The following is an 18935-nucleotide window of genomic DNA, read 5'->3' as shown; positions in this document are numbered from 1 at the left end:
TCAGCGATATAGAAGACCAAACGATGGAAAATAAAGAGGCTGAGAAAAAGAGAGAGAAACAACTACAGGATCACGAGGGCAGAATTCGAGAGATAAGTGATATGATAAGACGAAACAACATTAGAATAATTGGGATCCCAGAAGAAGAAGAGAGAGAGAGAGGGGCAGAAGGTATATTGGAGCAAATTATAGCAGAGAACTTCCCTAATGTGAGGAAGGAAACAGGCATTAAAATCCAGGAGGCACAGAGAACCCCTCTCAAAATCAATAATAATAGGTCAACACCCCGACATCTAGTAGTAAAACTTACGAGTCTCAGAGACAAAGAGAAAATCCTGAAAGCAGCTCGGGAGAAGAGATATGTAACCTACAATGGTAGACACATTAGATTGGCAACAGAGCTATCCACAGAGACCTGGCAGGCCAGAAAGGACTGGCAAGATATCTTCAGAACACTAAACGAGAAAAATATGCAGCCAAGAATACTATATCCAGCTAGGCTATCATTGAAAATAGAAGGAGAGATAGAAAGCTTCCAGAACAAACAAAAACTAAAGGAATTTGCAAACACGACACCAGCCCTCCAAGAAATATTGAGAGGGGTCCTCTAAGCAAAGAGAGAACCTAAAAGCAGCAAAGAGCAGAAACGAACACAGACAACAGACAGTTAACAGTCACCTTACAGGTAATACAATGGCACTAAATTCATACCTTTCAATAGTTACCCTGAATGTAAATGGGCTCAATGCCCCAATCAAAAGACACAGGCTCTCCGATTGGATTAAAAAACAAGACCCATCAATATGCTGTCTGCAAGAGACTCATTTTAGACCCAAAGACACCCCCAGATTGAAAGTGAGGGGGTGGAAAACCATTTACCATGCTAATGGACACCAAAAGAAAGCTGGGGTGGCGATCCTTATATCAGACAAACTAGATTTTAAAACAAAGACTGTAATAAGAGATGAGGAAGGACACTATATCCTACTTAAAGGGTCTATCCAACAAGAAGATCTAACAATTGTAAATATCTATGCCCCGAACATGGGAGCAGCCAAATATATAAGGCAATTAATAACAAAAGCAAAGAAACACATTGACAACAATACAATAATAGTGGGGGACTTTAACACCCCTCTGACTGAAATGGACAGATCATCTAAGCAAAAGATCAACAAGGAAATAAAGACTTTAAATGACACACTGGACCAGATGGACTTCACAGACATATTCAGAACATTCCATCCCAAAGCAACGGAATACACATTCTTCTCTAGTGCCCATGGAACATTCTCCAGAATTGATCACATCCTAGGTCACAAATCAGGTCTCAACCGCTACCAAAAGATTGGGATCATTCCCTGCATATTTTCAGACCACAATGCTTTGAAACTAGAACTCAACCACAGGAGGAAAGTCGGAAAGAACCCAAATACATGGAGGCTAAAGAGCATCCTACTAAAGAATGAATGGGTCAACCAAGAAATTAAAGAAGAATTAAAAAAATTCGTGGAAACCAATGAAAATGAAAACACAACTGTTCAAAATCTTTGGGATACAGCAAAGGCAGTCCTGAGAGGAAAGTAGATAGCAATACAAGCCTTTCTCAAGAAACAAGAAAGGTCTCAAATACACAGCCTAACCCTACACCTAAAGGAGCTGGAGAAAGAACAGCAAATAAAGCCTAAACCCAGCAGGAGAAGAGAAATCATAAAGATCAGAGCAGAAACCAATGAACTAGAAACCAAAAGAACAGAAGAACAGATCAACGAAACTAGGAGCTGGTTCTTTGAAAGAATTCACAAGATTGATAAACCCCTAGCCAGACTGATCAAAAAGAAAAGAGAAATGACCCAAATCAACAAAATCATGAATGAACGAGGAGAGATCACAACCAACACCAAAGAAATACAAACAATTATAAGAACATATTATGAGCAACTCTATGCCAGCAAATTAGATAACCTGGAAGAAATGGGTGCATTCCTAGAGATGTATCAACGACCAAAATTGAACCAGGAAGAAATAGAAAACCTGAACAGACCTAGAACCACTAAGGAAATTGAAACAGTCATGAAAAATCTCCCAAGAAACAAAAGCCCAGGGCCAGATGGCTTCCCAGGGGAATTCTATCAGACATTTCAAGAAGAATTAATACCTATTCTCCTGAAACTGTTCCAGAAAATAGAAATGGAAGGGAAACTTCCAAACTCATTTTATGAGGCCAGCATTACCTTGATCCCAAAACCAGACAAAGACCCCATCAAAAAAGAGAATTACAGACCAATATCCTTGATGAGCATGGATGCAAAAATTCTCACCAAAATACTAGCCAATAGGATCCAACAGTACATTAAAAGGATTATTCACCACGACCAAGTGGGATTTATCCCTGGGCTGCAAGGCTGGTTCAACATCCGCAAATCAATCAACGTGCTACAATACGTTAACAAAAGAAAGAACAAGAATCATATGATCCTCTCAATAGATGCAGAAAAAGCATTTGACAAAGTACAGCATCCTTTCTTGATCAAAACTCTTCAGAGTAGAGGGATAGAGGGTACAAACCTCAATATCATAAAAGCCATCTATGAAAAACCTACAGCGAATATCATTCTCAATGGGGAAAGGCTGAGAGCTTTTCCCCTAAGGTCAGGAACGCGGCAGGGATGTCCACTCTCACCACTGCTATTCAACATAGTATTAGAAGTCCTAGCCACAGCAATTAGACAACAAAAAGAAATCAGAGGCATCCAAATCGGCAAAGAGGAAGTCAAACTCTCCCTCTTTGCAGATGATATGATACTGTATGTGGAAAACCCAAAAGACTCCACCCCAAAACTGCTAGAACTCATACAGGAATTCAGTCAAGTAGCAGGCTATAAAATCAATGCACAGAAATCAGTGGCATTCCTATACACCAACAACAAGACAGAAGAGAGACAAATCAAGGAGTCGATCCCATTTACAACTGCACCCAAAACCATTAGATACCTAGGAATAAATCTAACCAGAGAGGCAAAGGATCTGTACTCAGAAAACTATAAAATACTCATGAAAGAAATTGAAGAAGACACAAAGAAATGGAAAAACGTTCCATGCTCATGGATTGGGAGAATCAACATTGTGAAGATGTCAATGCTACCTAGAGCAATCTACACATTCAATGCAATCCCCATCAAAATACCATCCACTTTTTTCAAAGAAATGGAACCAAAGAAAGAGACCCAGAATAGCCAGAGGAATACTGAAAAAGAGAAGCAAAGCTGGCGGCATCACAATTCCGGACTTCCAGCACTATGACAAAGCTGTCATCATCAAGACAGTATGGTACTGGCACAAAAACAGACACATCGATCAATGGAACAGATTCGAGAGCCCAGAAATGGACCCTCAACTCTATGGTCAACTTATCTTTGACAAAGCAGGAAAGAATGTCCAATGGAAAAGAGACAGTCTCTTCAACAAATGGTGTTGGGAAAATTGGACAGCCACATGCAGAAGAATGAAACTGGACCATTTCCTTACACCACACACAAAAATAGACTCCAAATGGTTGAAAGACCTAAACGTGAGACAGGAGTCCATCCAAATCCTAAAGGAGAACACAGGTAGCAACCTTTTCGACCTTAGCCGCAGCAACTTCTTCCTAGAAACATCGCCAAAGGCACGGGAAGCCAGGGCAAAAATGAACTATTGGGATTTCATCAAGATAAAAAGCTTTTGCACAGCAAAAGAAACAGTCCACAAAACCAAAAGACAACCGACAGAATGGGAGAAAATATTTCCAAATGACATATCCGATAAAGGGCTAGTATGCAAAATCTATAAAGAACTTATCAAACTCAACACCCAAAGAACAAATAATCCAATCAAGAAATGGGCAGAAGACATGAACAGACATTTCTCCAAAGAGGACATCCAAATGGCCAACAGGCACATGAAAAAGTGCTCAACATCGCTCGGCATCAGGGAAATCCAAATCAAAACCTCAATGAGATACCACCTCACACCCGTCAGAATGGCTAAAATTAACAAGTCAGGGAACGACAGATGTTGGCGGGGATGTGGAGAAAGGGGAACCCTCCTACACTGTTGGTGGGAATGCAAGCTGGTGCAACCCCTCTGGAAAACAGTATGGACGTTCCTCAAACAGTTGAAATTAGAGCTACCGTTCGATCCAGCAATTGCACTACTGGGTATTTACCACAAAGATACAAATGTAGGGACCCGAAGGGGTACGTGTACCCCAATGTTTATAGCAGCAATGTCCACCACAGCCAAACTGTGGAAAGAGCCAAGATGCCCATCGACAGATGAATGGATAAAGAAGAGGTGGTATATATACACAATGGAATATTATGCAGCCATCAAAAGGAATGAGATCTTGCCATTTGCAACGACGTGGATGGAACTGGAGGGTGTTATGCTGAGTGAAATAAGTCAATCAGAGAAAGACATGTATCCCATGACCTCACTGATATGAGGAATTCTTAATCTCAGGAAAGAAACTGTTACTGGAGTGGTTGGGGGTGGGAGGGATGGGGTGGCTGGGTGATAGACATTGGGGAGGGTAGGTGCTACGGTGAGCGCTGTGAATTGGGCAAGACTGTTGAATCACAGTTCTGTACTTCTGAAACAAATAACGCAACATATTTTAAGAAAAAAGAAAAAGAAGAAGATAACAGGAGAGGAAGAAAAGGGGAGTATGTCAGAGGGGGAGACGAACCATGAGAGACGTTGGACTCTGAAAAACAAACTGAGGGTTCTAGAGGGGAGGGGGGTAGGGGGATGGGTTAGCCTGGTGATGGGTATTGAGGAGGGCACGTTCTGCATGGAGCACTGGGTGTTATGAACAAACAATGAATCATGGAACACTGCACCCAAAACTAATGATGTAATATCTGGTGATTAACATAACAATAACAAATTAAAAAAAAAAAGGCTTCGCGCTTCGCGAACCAAGGTGTTAGCACGAAGTCATGTTTGACGTGGCCTCGTTTCTCTGAGTTCAGTGGAAGGCTCTGCTGAGGCTAGCTCACGTACATTTGAAGGCCCTTCCAACTTCATGACCCAAGACTTTGATGGAGAGAAACCCTCCACACAACGTGTTCCTCACTGTGGTGTATCTCGCTTTCCGTCCCTTTTCTCTCGCCCTAAGCTTTACCACGGTGCTTCCATCCGTAGGGAAAGAGCTGGTCGTCGACGGACGGCAACCCTCTAGATTTGTCCTTAGAGTTAAACACCCGTAGGCAATCTTCCCTATGCTTCCTCACATCATACATTTCCATACTCATCCTTCTTCATGGAACGACAGGAGGCACATTCGAAACGGACAGCTCACTCTAGGGCACGTCCCTCATGCCTTCACGCCCACGACGGAAAACACTTTTATCTTCCTGAAACAATATGATAAGCTGAGGGAAGACTTCTTCACAAGGGGTTTGTCAAGCACCGTCACAGGGCACATTCTTTATGCCTTCACACGTTCGTGCCAGAATGCCACTCATACGTAGGCGTACGGCTTTCCAGGGTTTCCTTCTCAGACTTAAAGGCATGACCTTTTCCCTCTGCTCTCTCTCGTACTCATGAAAACATTTCGCACGGAACAAGATTTGAACCGGGAGAGACAATCTCCACTCCTTATTTCCGTGGCGCAGGCATGGGGCACATGCCTTGCGCTGTCACACTTACCTTGGAATAGACTACCATTTTCAGGGAAGATGTTGGTAGAAACACGGTTTCTCTGCAGTGGTGTTTCTTCAGACCGACCTGCACGCCGCCTCTTTAGGGTTCCGCAAGTACATGTTGTGACTAGGTTTTCCCCGTGAAGCCAGATGGAAGCTCGAAGTCGCGGTTGGACACAGACTTGTTTCGCACAGTGTAGTCTGTGGCTTTCCTTTGGCGAACTCACGTACGTTTGAAAACCCTTCTAGCGTCGTGAGCCGTGGTGTTCATTGAGAGAAGCCCTCCATACAAAGTGGTTCCACGAGTAAGGTATAGCAGGCTTTTCCTCTGCTTCCGTTCACACTCGGCGTCAAGCCGCTTCGATCCTTAGGAAAGGAGGCGGGGAGTCGAAGGACCGCTCCTCCACAGCATTGTTTCTTCGACTTAAGTGTACAGCTCGTTCCTTACGCTTCCTCCCATTTCCAGACACACACCTCTCTAGGGGACAACTTGTTAGTTGGTGGTCGCATTCGACCCACATTTTCCTTCACCATTCAGCGTATGGCATTGTCCTTACGCTTTCACACGAAGTCCTGAAAACGCTTCTCTCTTCCCGAAGCAAGATCTGGGTTGACAGAAGCTTGAGACACAACTCCTCTCTCAAAGAGTGGTAGACGGCCCAGCATTTGTGCCTTCACTTTGAACGTCGGAAAGTTCTTCCAACTTCTTCCCCGGAGGCGGTAGTGGAAAGACTAGTTCCCTACAGTTTGGTTTCGTGAGAGGTGAGTGTAAGACGCCTACCTAATATAGCAACGCACATGTCTCCAAAGGCTTCTTTCTTCAAGCACCACGATGTTAGCACGAAAGCCTGTTTGCCATGGCCTTGTTTCTCAGAATTCAGTGTCAGGCTACTACTACTACTGAGGCTAGCCCACGTACATTGCAAGACCCATCCACCTCCATGACACAGGACTTAATGGAGAGAAACCCTCCGCACAACGTGTTCCTCACTGTGCAGTATCGCGCGTTCCATCTCTTTTCGTTCACACGAGGTTTAACGAGCGGCTTCGCATCCCTACGAGAAGAGATGGTAGTCGAAGGACGGCAACCCTCGAGACTTGTTCTTAGAGTTAAACAAACGCATGCCATCTTCCTTATGCTCCCGGACGTCATCCATTTCCATACACATCCTTCTTCGTGTAACGACGGCAGGCACCTTCGAAGCGGAGAGCGAAGTCTCGTCTACGTCCCTTACGCCTTCACACCCACTACGGAAAACAATTTCCTCCTACGGAAACGATACGGCAGTTGAGGGAAGCCTTCTTCACAAGTGGTTTCTCGAGCCCCGTCACAGGGCACATTCTAGATGCCTTCACCATGTCATGCTAAAGCGCTTCCCCGACGTACGTGTATGGCTTTCCTGACGGATCTCCTTCTCACGCTTCAAACCATGACCTTTTCCATCTGCTCTCTCTCATACTCTTGGAAACGCTTCTCACGGAACAGGATTCCAATCGCGACAGACATTCTACACTAGTTACTTCCGTGGCACAGCACGGGGCACATTCCTTGCGATTTCACTCTGCCATTGGAAAAGTCTACCAGTTTCAGGGAAGGTGGTAGTAGACGCACGGTTTCTCTGCAGTGGTGTTTCTGCAGTAGGATTCAACACATACATTTTGTGACTATGGATTCCTCGGGAACCCAGATGGAAGCTCGAAGTCGCGTTCGACACAGACGTGGTTCGCCGAGATTCGTGTATGCCTTTCCTTTGGCGAAGTCACATACTTTCGCAAACCCTTCTATCTTCGTGACACATGGTGTTCGTTGAGAAAAGCCCTCCATCAGAAGTTGTTCCACGAGTGAGGTATACCACCCTTCCTTGCCCTCCGTTTCCTTTCACACTTGGCTTCAAGCCGCTTCGTTCCTTAGCAAAGCAGAAGGGCAGTCGAAGGACCGCACCTCCACAGCGTTGTTTCTTAGACTTAAGTGTATAGCACGTCCCTTACGCTTCCTCCCACTTCCAGACACACACCTCTCTAGGGGACAACGAGTGTGTTGGTGGTCACGTTCGACCCACTTTTCTCTTCACAATTCAGCGTGTGGCATTTTCCTTGTGTTTTCACACAAAGTACCGACAGCGCTTCTATCTTCCCGAAACAAGATCTGAGTTGGGAGAAGCTTTCGACACAAGTTCTTTCCCAAGCAGGGCTATATGGCACAGGAACGTGCGCCTTCACTTTTAACGTTGGGCATTTCCTCCGTCTTCTTCCCTGTAGATGGTAGTGGGAAGACTATTGCTCTACCGTTTTGTTTCTTGAGAGGTGAGTGCAAGACCCTCACACATATGTCTCAAAAGGCTTCGCGCGGAAAGGCGGAGCAAGATGGCGGAGGAGTAGGAGACCTAGATTTCGTCTGGTCTCAGGAATTCAGCTGAATAGGGATCAAACCATTCTGAACACCTACGAACTCAACAGGAGATCGAACAGGAGAGTAGCAACAACTCTCTGAACAGAGAAGCGCCCACTTACTGGAAGGTAGGGCGTGCGGAGAAGTGAATCTGAGGCGATATTCGGGAGGATAGACGGCGGGGGAGGGGCCTCCGCCGGCCGCTTCTGGCAAGTGATAGAGCCGCGGAGCACAGAATCGGAACTTTTAGAAGTTGGCTCGGCGGAGGGACGTCGCTGCAGTGGCTAAGCGGGGGGTGGAATCCTCCCGGGACAGTGTGGTCTCAGGACCCTTGGGGTCACAGGGAGACCGGGGGTGCCTGAGTGCGCCAGAGCTCCCAGGTATCAGAGCAGGGAAGCCGGCTGCAGATACGGAGCAGAGTCGCGGGCTCTCAGCTCGGGTTTGCCATAAACTGTGATCTGTGGCCCAGTCGGGGCACGGCTTCCCCAGCAGGGACCCAACAAGCAGCAGATCCGGGGAGACTCCCCTTCCTTGCCGGGGAGGAGCGGTGCGGGAACGCACTGCAGGGATCTGCTGGGTTTGGAGACTCCGCGCGGGGTCGGGTGCCAGAGATAGCAACGCTCGATCACAGGCCGGGTGAGCACGGAGTGCGGCCGGAGACCGGGGACACGGAAGTGACTGCTTTTCTCTGGGGGCACACTGAGGAGCGGGGCCCCGAGTTCTCAGCTCCTCCGAGTGGAGATTGGGAGGCCACCATTTCTGCCCTGGTCCTCCAAAGCTGTACCGAGAGCTTGCAGGGAACAAAAGCTCCTGAGAGCAAACCGGAGCAGCTTCCTTAGCCCAGACCGACAAGGGCGGGGCCGTTCCGCCTCCGGCAAAGACATTTGGAAACCACAGCAAAAGGCCCCTCCCCCAGAAGATCAACACAAACAGCCAGCAAGCCAAAACCAAGTTGATCGATCAAGGAGAATAGGAGAACTCCTGCGCTAGGGGAATACTGCACATAGATTCATGGCTTTTTTTTTTTTTTTTTTTTAACCATGATTCATTATTTCCTCAAAGTTAATTTTTCTTGACTTTTCTTTTTATTTTTCTTTTTCCCTTTTTCAAACAACATCTTATAAATCCCTTTTTTAAAAAAAACATTTTTTATTTTTCATTTTTAGAGTCATATTTTATCCCTTCATAGTAGTTACCCTTATTTTTGGCATATATATAGAAGTTGTTCTCTCTTTAAAATTTTGAGGTACAGTTTCTTCTAACAGATCAAAGTATACCCTAAATCACTAGTGTATGGCTTTGTTCTAGTCTCCTGCCTGATCACATTGTCTCCCTTTTTCCTTTTTTTTTTTCTTAAATCTTCTTTCTTTTTTCAAACAACTTATCTTACCAAGTCCTTTTATAAAATCTTTTATAATTTTCATCTTTACAGTCATCTTCCATCCCTTCATTGTATCAACCCTTATTTTGTACATATATGTCTTTCTTCCTTTAAAATTTTAGGAGGCACTTTTATCTGACAGACCAAAATACGCCAAAAATCTAGTGTGTGGCACTGATCTATGCACTAGCCTGATCATATTTGATCATATTCTGCCTTTCTTGTATTGTTTTGTTTTTGTTTTTATCTTTTTTTTTCTTTTTCTCTTTCTTTTTTCTTTCTTTCCCTTTCTTTTCCCCTGGTTTCAGGTCTTTTCTGATTTGTATACAGTATATTTGCTGGGGACGTTGTAAACCTGTTAGCATTTTGTTCTCTCATTCATCTATTCTCCTCTGGACAAAATGACAAGACGAAAGAAATCACGTCAGCAAAAAGAACAAGAGGTAGTCCCGTCAGCCAGGGACCTACTCAATACGGACATTAGTACGCTGTCGGACCTAGAGTTCAGAATCATGACTTTAAAGATAGTAGCTGGGCTTGAAAAAAAGCGTGGTAGTTATTAGAGAAACGCTTTCTGGAGAAATAAAAGAATGAAATCTAACCAAATCGAAATCAAAAAGGCTATTGGTGAGGTGCAAACAAAAATGGGGGCACTAAATGCTAGGATAAATGAGGCAGAAGAGAGAATCAGCGATATAGAAGACCAAACGATGGAAAATAAAGAGGCTGAGAAAAAGAGAGAGAAACAACTACAGGATCACGAGGGCAGAATTCGAGAGATAAGTGATATGATAAGACGAAACAACATTAGAATAATTGGGATCCCAGAAGAAGAAGAGAGAGAGAGAGGGGCAGAAGGTATATTGGAGCAAATTATAGCAGAGAACTTCCCTAATGTGAGGAAGGAAACAGGCATTAAAATCCAGGAGGCACAGAGAACCCCTCTCAAAATCAATAATAATAGGTCAACACCCCGACATCTAGTAGTAAAACTTACGAGTCTCAGAGACAAAGAGAAAATCCTGAAAGCAGCTCGGGAGAAGAGATATGTAACCTACAATGGTAGAGACATTAGATTGGCAACAGAGCTATCCACAGAGACCTGGCAGGCCAGAAAGGACTGGCAAGATATCTTCAGAACACTAAACGAGAAAAATATGCAGCCAAGAATACTATATCCAGCTAGGCTATCATTGAAAATAGAAGGAGAGATAGAAAGCTTCCAGAACAAACAAAAACTAAAGGAATTTGCAAACACGACACCAGCCCTCCAAGAAATATTGAGAGGGGTCCTCTAAGCAAAGAGAGAACCTAAAAGCAGCAAAGAGCAGAAACGAACACAGACAACAGACAGTTAACAGTCACCTTACAGGTAATACAATGGCACTAAATTCATACCTTTCAATAGTTACCCTGAATGTAAATGGGCTCAATGCCCCAATCAAAAGACACAGGCTCTCCGATTGGATTAAAAAACAAGACCCATCAATATGCTGTCTGCAAGAGACTCATTTTAGACCCAAAGACACCCCCAGATTGAAAGTGAGGGGGTGGAAAACCATTTACCATGCTAATGGACACCAAAAGAAAGCTGGGGTGGCGATCCTTATATCAGACAAACTAGATTTTAAAACAAAGACTGTAATAAGAGATGAGGAAGGACACTATATCCTACTTAAAGGGTCTATCCAACAAGAAGATCTAACAATTGTAAATATCTATGCCCCGAACATGGGAGCAGCCAAATATATAAGGCAATTAATAACAAAAGCAAAGAAACACATTGACAACAATACAATAATAGTGGGGGACTTTAACACCCCTCTGACTGAAATGGACAGATCATCTAAGCAAAAGATCAACAAGGAAATAAAGACTTTAAATGACACACTGGACCAGATGGACTTCACAGACATATTCAGAACATTCCATCCCAAAGCAACGGAATACACATTCTTCTCTAGTGCCCATGGAACATTCTCCAGAATTGATCACATCCTAGGTCACAAATCAGGTCTCAACCGCTACCAAAAGATTGGGATCATTCCCTGCATATTTTCAGACCACAATGCTTTGAAACTAGAACTCAACCACAGGAGGAAAGTCGGAAAGAACCCAAATACATGGAGGCTAAAGAGCATCCTACTAAAGAATGAATGGGTCAACCAAGAAATTAAAGAAGAATTAAAAAAATTCGTGGAAACCAATGAAAATGAAAACACAACTGTTCAAAATCTTTGGGATACAGCAAAGGCAGTCCTGAGAGGAAAGTAGATAGCAATACAAGCCTTTCTCAAGAAACAAGAAAGGTCTCAAATACACAGCCTAACCCTACACCTAAAGGAGCTGGAGAAAGAACAGCAAATAAAGCCTAAACCCAGCAGGAGAAGAGAAATCATAAAGATCAGAGCAGAAACCAATGAACTAGAAACCAAAAGAACAGAAGAACAGATCAACGAAACTAGGAGCTGGTTCTTTGAAAGAATTCACAAGATTGATAAACCCCTAGCCAGACTGATCAAAAAGAAAAGAGAAATGACCCAAATCAACAAAATCATGAATGAACGAGGAGAGATCACAACCAACACCAAAGAAATACAAACAATTATAAGAACATATTATGAGCAACTCTATGCCAGCAAATTAGATAACCTGGAAGAAATGGGTGCATTCCTAGAGATGTATCAACGACCAAAATTGAACCAGGAAGAAATAGAAAACCTGAACAGACCTAGAACCACTAAGGAAATTGAAACAGTCATGAAAAATCTCCCAAGAAACAAAAGCCCAGGGCCAGATGGCTTCCCAGGGGAATTCTATCAGACATTTCAAGAAGAATTAATACCTATTCTCCTGAAACTGTTCCAGAAAATAGAAATGGAAGGGAAACTTCCAAACTCATTTTATGAGGCCAGCATTACCTTGATCCCAAAACCAGACAAAGACCCCATCAAAAAAGAGAATTACAGACCAATATCCTTGATGAGCATGGATGCAAAAATTCTCACCAAAATACTAGCCAATAGGATCCAACAGTACATTAAAAGGATTATTCACCACGACCAAGTGGGATTTATCCCTGGGCTGCAAGGCTGGTTCAACATCCGCAAATCAATCAACGTGCTACAATACATTAACAAAAGAAAGAACAAGAATCATATGATCCTCTCAAAAGATGCAGAAAAAGCATTTGACAAAGTACAGCATCCTTTCTTGATCAAAACTCTTCAGAGTAGAGGGATAGAGGGTACAAACCTCAATATCATAAAAGCCATCTATGAAAAACCTACAGCGAATATCATTCTCAATGGGGAAAGGCTGAGAGCTTTTCCCCTAAGGTCAGGAACGCGGCAGGGATGTCCACTCTCACCACTGCTATTCAACATAGTATTAGAAGTCCTAGCCACAGCAATTAGACAACAAAAAGAAATCAGAGGCATCCAAATCGGCAAAGAGGAAGTCAAACTCTCCCTCTTTGCAGATGATATGATACTGTATGTGGAAAACCCAAAAGACTCCACCCCAAAACTGCTAGAACTCATACAGGAATTCAGTCAAGTAGCAGGATATAAAATCAATGCACAGAAATCAGTGGCATTCCTATACACCAACAACAAGACAGAAGAGAGACAAATCAAGGAGCCGATCCCATTTACAACTGCACCCAAAACCATTAGATACCTAGGAATAAATCTAACCAGAGAGGCAAAGGATCTGTACTCAGAAAACTATAAAATACTCATGAAAGAAATTGAAGAAGACACAAAGAAATGGAAAAACGTTCCATGCTCATGGATTGGGAGAATCAACATTGTGAAGATGTCAATGCTACCTAGAGCAATCTACACATTCAATGCAATCCCCATCAAAATACCATCCACTTTTTTCAAAGAAATGGAACCAATAATCCTAAAATTTGTATGGAACCAGAAGAGACCCAGAATAGCCAGAGGAATACTGAAAAAGAGAAGCAAAGCTGGCGGCATCACAATTCCGGACTTCCAGCACTATGACAAAGCTGTCATCATCAAGACAGTATGGTACTGGCACAAAAACAGACACATCGATCAATGGAACAGATTCGAGAGCCCAGAAATGGACCCTCAACTCTATGGTCAACTTATCTTTGACAAAGCAGGAAAGAATGTCCAATGGAAAAGAGACAGTCTCTTCAACAAATGGTGTTGGGAAAATTGGACAGCCACATGCAGAAGAATGAAACTGGACCATTTCCTTACACCACACACAAAAATAGACTCCAAATGGTTGAAAGACCTAAACGTGAGACAGGAGTCCATCCAAATCCTAAAGGAGAACACAGGTAGCAACCTTTTCGACCTTAGCCGCAGCAACTTCTTCCTAGAAACATCGCCAAAGGCACGGGAAGCCAGGGCAAAAATGAACTATTGGGATTTCATCAAGATAAAAAGCTTTTGCACAGCAAAAGAAACAGTCCACAAAACCAAAAGACAACCGACAGAATGGGAGAAAATATTTCCAAATGACATATCCGATAAAGGGCTAGTATGCAAAATCTATAAAGAACTTATCAAACTCAACACCCAAAGAACAAATAATCCAATCAAGAAATGGGCAGAAGACATGAACAGACATTTCTCCAAAGAGGACATCCAAATGGCCAACAGGCACATGAAAAAGTGCTCAACATCGCTCGGCATCAGGGAAATCCAAATCAAAACCTCAATGAGATACCACCTCACACCCGTCAGAATGGCTAAAATTAACAAGTCAGGGAACGACAGATGTTGGCGGGGATGTGGGGAAAGGGGAACCCTCCTACACTGTTGGTGGGAATGCAAGCTGGTGCAACCCCTCTGGAAAACAGTATGGACGTCCCTCAAACAGTTGAAATTAGAGCTACCGTTCGATCCAGCAATTGCACTACTGGGTATTTACCACAAAGATACAAATGTAGGGACCCGAAGGGGTACGTGTACCCCAATGTTTATAGAGGCAATGTCCACCACAGCCAAACTGTGGAAAGAGCCAAGATGCCCATCGACAGATGAATGGATAAAGAAGAGGTGGTATATATACACAATGGAATATTATGCAGCCATCAAAAGGAATGAGATCTTGCCATTTGCAACGACGTGGATGGAACTGGAGGGTGTTATGCTGAGTGAAATAAGTCAATCAGAGAAAGACATGTATCCCATGACCTCACTGATATGAGGAATTCTTAATCTCAGGAAAGAAACTGTTACTGGAGTGGTTGGGGGTGGGAGGGATGGGGTGGCTGGGTGATAGACATTGGGGAGGGTAGGTGCTACGGTGAGCGCTGTGAATTGGGCAAGACTGTTGAATCACAGTTCTGTACTTCTGAAACAAATAACGCAACATATTTTAAGAAAAAAGAAAAAGAAGAAGATAACAGGAGAGGAAGAAAAGGGGAGTATGTCAGAGGGGGAGACGAACCATGAGAGACGTTGGACTCTGAAAAACAAACTGAGGGTTCTAGAGGGGAGGGGGGTAGGGGGATGGGTTAGCCTGGTGATGGGTATTGAGGAGGGCACGTTCTGCATGGAGCACTGGGTGTTATGAACAAACAATGAATCATGGAACACTGCACCCAAAACTAATGATGTAATATCTGGTGATTAACATAACAATAACAAATTAAAAAAAAAAAGGCTTCGCGCTTCGCGAACCAAGGTGTTAGCACGAAGTCATGTTTGACGTGGCCTCGTTTCTCTGAGTTCAGTGGAAGGCTCTGCTGAGGCTAGCTCACGTACATTTGAAGGCCCTTCCAACTTCATGACCCAAGACTTTGATGGAGAGAAACCCTCCACACAACGTGTTCCTCACTGTGGTGTATCTCGCTTTCCGTCCCTTTTCTCTCGCCCTAAGCTTTACCACGGTGCTTCCATCCGTAGGGAAAGAGCTGGTCGTCGACGGACGGCAACCCTCTAGATTTGTCCTTAGAGTTAAACACCCGTAGGCAATCTTCCCTATGCTTCCTCACATCATACATTTCCATACTCATCCTTCTTCATGGAACGACAGGAGGCACATTCGAAACGGACAGCTCACTCTAGGGCACGTCCCTCATGCCTTCACGCCCACGACGGAAAACACTTTTATCTTCCTGAAACAATATGATAAGCTGAGGGAAGACTTCTTCACAAGGGGTTTGTCAAGCACCGTCACAGGGCACATTCTTTATGCCTTCACACGTTCGTGCCAGAATGCCACTCATACGTAGGCGTACGGCTTTCCAGGGTTTCCTTCTCAGACTTAAAGGCATGACCTTTTCCCTCTGCTCTCTCTCGTACTCATGAAAACATTTCGCACGGAACAAGATTTGAACCGGGAGAGACAATCTCCACTCCTTATTTCCGTGGCGCAGGCATGGGGCACATGCCTTGCGCTGTCACACTTACCTTGGAATAGACTACCATTTTCAGGGAAGATGTTGGTAGAAACACGGTTTCTCTGCAGTGGTGTTTCTTCAGACCGACCTGCACGCCGCCTCTTTAGGGTTCCGCAAGTACATGTTGTGACTAGGTTTTCCCCGTGAAGCCAGATGGAAGCTCGAAGTCGCGGTTGGACACAGACTTGTTTCGCACAGTGTAGTCTGTGGCTTTCCTTTGGCGAACTCACGTACGTTTGAAAACCCTTCTAGCGTCGTGAGCCGTGGTGTTCATTGAGAGAAGCCCTCCATACAAAGTGGTTCCACGAGTAAGGTATAGCAGGCTTTTCCTCTGCTTCCGTTCACACTCGGCGTCAAGCCGCTTCGATCCTTAGGAAAGGAGGCGGGGAGTCGAAGGACCGCTCCTCCACAGCATTGTTTCTTCGACTTAAGTGTACAGCTCGTTCCTTACGCTTCCTCCCATTTCCAGACACACACCTCTCTAGGGGACAACTTGTTAGTTGGTGGTCGCATTCGACCCACATTTTCCTTCACCATTCAGCGTATGGCATTGTCCTTACGCTTTCACACGAAGTCCTGAAAACGCTTCTCTCTTCCCGAAGCAAGATCTGGGTTGACAGAAGCTTGAGACACAACTCCTCTCTCAAAGAGTGGTAGACGGCCCAGCATTTGTGCCTTCACTTTGAACGTCGGAAAGTTCTTCCAACTTCTTCCCCGGAGGCGGTAGTGGAAAGACTAGTTCCCTACAGTTTGGTTTCGTGAGAGGTGAGTGTAAGACGCCTACCTAATATAGCAACGCACATGTCTCCAAAGGCTTCTTTCTTCAAGCACCACGATGTTAGCACGAAAGCCTGTTTGCCATGGCCTTGTTTCTCAGAATTCAGTGTCAGGCTACTACTACTACTGAGGCTAGCCCACGTACATTGCAAGACCCATCCACCTCCATGACACAGGACTTAATGGAGAGAAACCCTCCGCACAACGTGTTCCTCACTGTGCAGTATCGCGCGTTCCATCTCTTTTCGTTCACACGAGGTTTAACGAGCGGCTTCGCATCCCTACGAGAAGAGATGGTAGTCGAAGGACGGCAACCCTCGAGACTTGTTCTTAGAGTTAAACAAACGCATGCCATCTTCCTTATGCTCCCGGACGTCATCCATTTCCATACACATCCTTCTTCGTGTAACGACGGCAGGCACCTTCGAAGCGGAGAGCGAAGTCTCGTCTACGTCCCTTACGCCTTCACACCCACTACGGAAAACAATTTCCTCCTACGGAAACGATACGGCAGTTGAGGGAAGCCTTCTTCACAAGTGGTTTCTCGAGCCCCGTCACAGGGCACATTCTAGATGCCTTCACCATGTCATGCTAAAGCGCTTCCCCGACGTACGTGTATGGCTTTCCTGACGGATCTCCTTCTCACGCTTCAAACCATGACCTTTTCCATCTGCTCTCTCTCATACTCTTGGAAACGCTTCTCACGGAACAGGATTCCAATCGCGACAGACATTCTACACTAGTTACTTCCGTGGCACAGGCACGGGGCACATTCCTTGCGATTTCACTCTGCCATTGGAAAAGTCTACCAGTTTCAGGGAAGGTGGTAGTAGACGCACGGTTTCTCTGCAGTGGTGTTTCTGCAGTAGGATTCAACACATACATTTTGTGACTATGGATTCCTCGGGAACCCAGATGGAAGCTCGAAGTCGCGTTCGACACAGACGTGGTTCGCCGAGATTCGTGTATGCCTTTCCTTTGGCGAAGTCACATACTTTCGCAAACCCTTCTATCTTCGTGACACATGGTGTTCGTTGAGAAAAGCCCTCCATCAGAAGTTGTTCCACGAGTGAGGTATACCACCCTTCCTTGCCCTCCGTTTCCTTTCACACTTGGCTTCAAGCCGCTTCGTTCCTTAGCAAAGCAGAAGGGCAGTCGAAGGACCGCACCTCCACAGCGTTGTTTCTTAGACTTAAGTGTATAGCACGTCCCTTACGCTTCCTCCCACTTCCAGACACACACCTCTCTAGGGGACAACGAGTGTGTTGGTGGTCACGTTCGACCCACTTTTCTCTTCACAATTCAGCGTGTGGCATTTTCCTTGTGTTTTCACACAAAGTACCGACAGCGCTTCTATCTTCCCGAAACAAGATCTGAGTTGGGAGAAGCTTTCGACACAAGTTCTTTCCCAAGCAGGGCTATATGGCACAGGAACGTGCGCCTTCACTTTTAACGTTGGGCATTTCCTCCGTCTTCTTCCCTGTAGATGGTAGTGGGAAGACTATTGCTCTACCGTTTTGTTTCTTGAGAGGTGAGTGCAAGACCCTCACACATATGTCTCAAAAGGCTTCGCGCGGAAAGGCGGAGCAAGATGGCGGAGGAGTAGGAGACCTAGATTTCGTCTGGTCTCAGGAATTCAGCTGAATAGGGATCAAACCATTCTGAACACCTACGAACTCAACAGGAGATCGAACAGGAGAGTAGCAACAACTCTCTGAACAGAGAAGCGCCCACTTACTGGAAGGTAGGGCGTGCGGAGAAGTGAATCTGAGGCGATATTCGGGAGGATAGACGGCGGGGGAGGGGCCTCCGCCGGCCGCTTCTGGCAAGTGATAGAGCCGCGGAGCACAGAATCGGAACTTTTAGAAGTTGGCTCGGCGGAGGGACGTCGCTGCAGTGGCTAAGCGGGGGGTGGAATCCTCCCGGGACAGTGTGGTCTCAGGACCCTTGGGGTCACAGGGAGACCGGGGGTGCCTGAGTGCGCCAGAGCTCCCAGGTATCAGAGCAGGGAAGCCGGCTGCAGATACGGAGCAGAGTCGCGGGCTCTCAGCTCGGGTTTGCCATAAACTGTGATCTGTGGCCCAGTCGGGGCACGGCTTCCCCAGCAGGGACCCAACAAGCAGCAGATCCGGGGAGACTCCCCTTCCTTGCCGGGGAGGAGCGGTGCGGGAACGCACTGCAGGGATCTGCTGGGTTTGGAGACTCCGCGCGGGGTCGGGTGCCAGAGATAGCAACGCTCGATCACAGGCCGGGTGAGCACGGAGTGCGGCCGGAGACCGGGGACACGGAAGTGACTGCTTTTCTCTG

Source organism: Eumetopias jubatus, unplaced genomic scaffold (assembly GCF_037043125.1).
Source record: "Eumetopias jubatus isolate StellerSeaLion01/CBP00866 unplaced genomic scaffold, mEumJub1_p1.0 scaffold_9, whole genome shotgun sequence".
Taxonomy (NCBI): Eukaryota; Metazoa; Chordata; class Mammalia; order Carnivora; family Otariidae; genus Eumetopias; species Eumetopias jubatus.
This window is presented reverse-complemented; position numbering follows the sequence as displayed.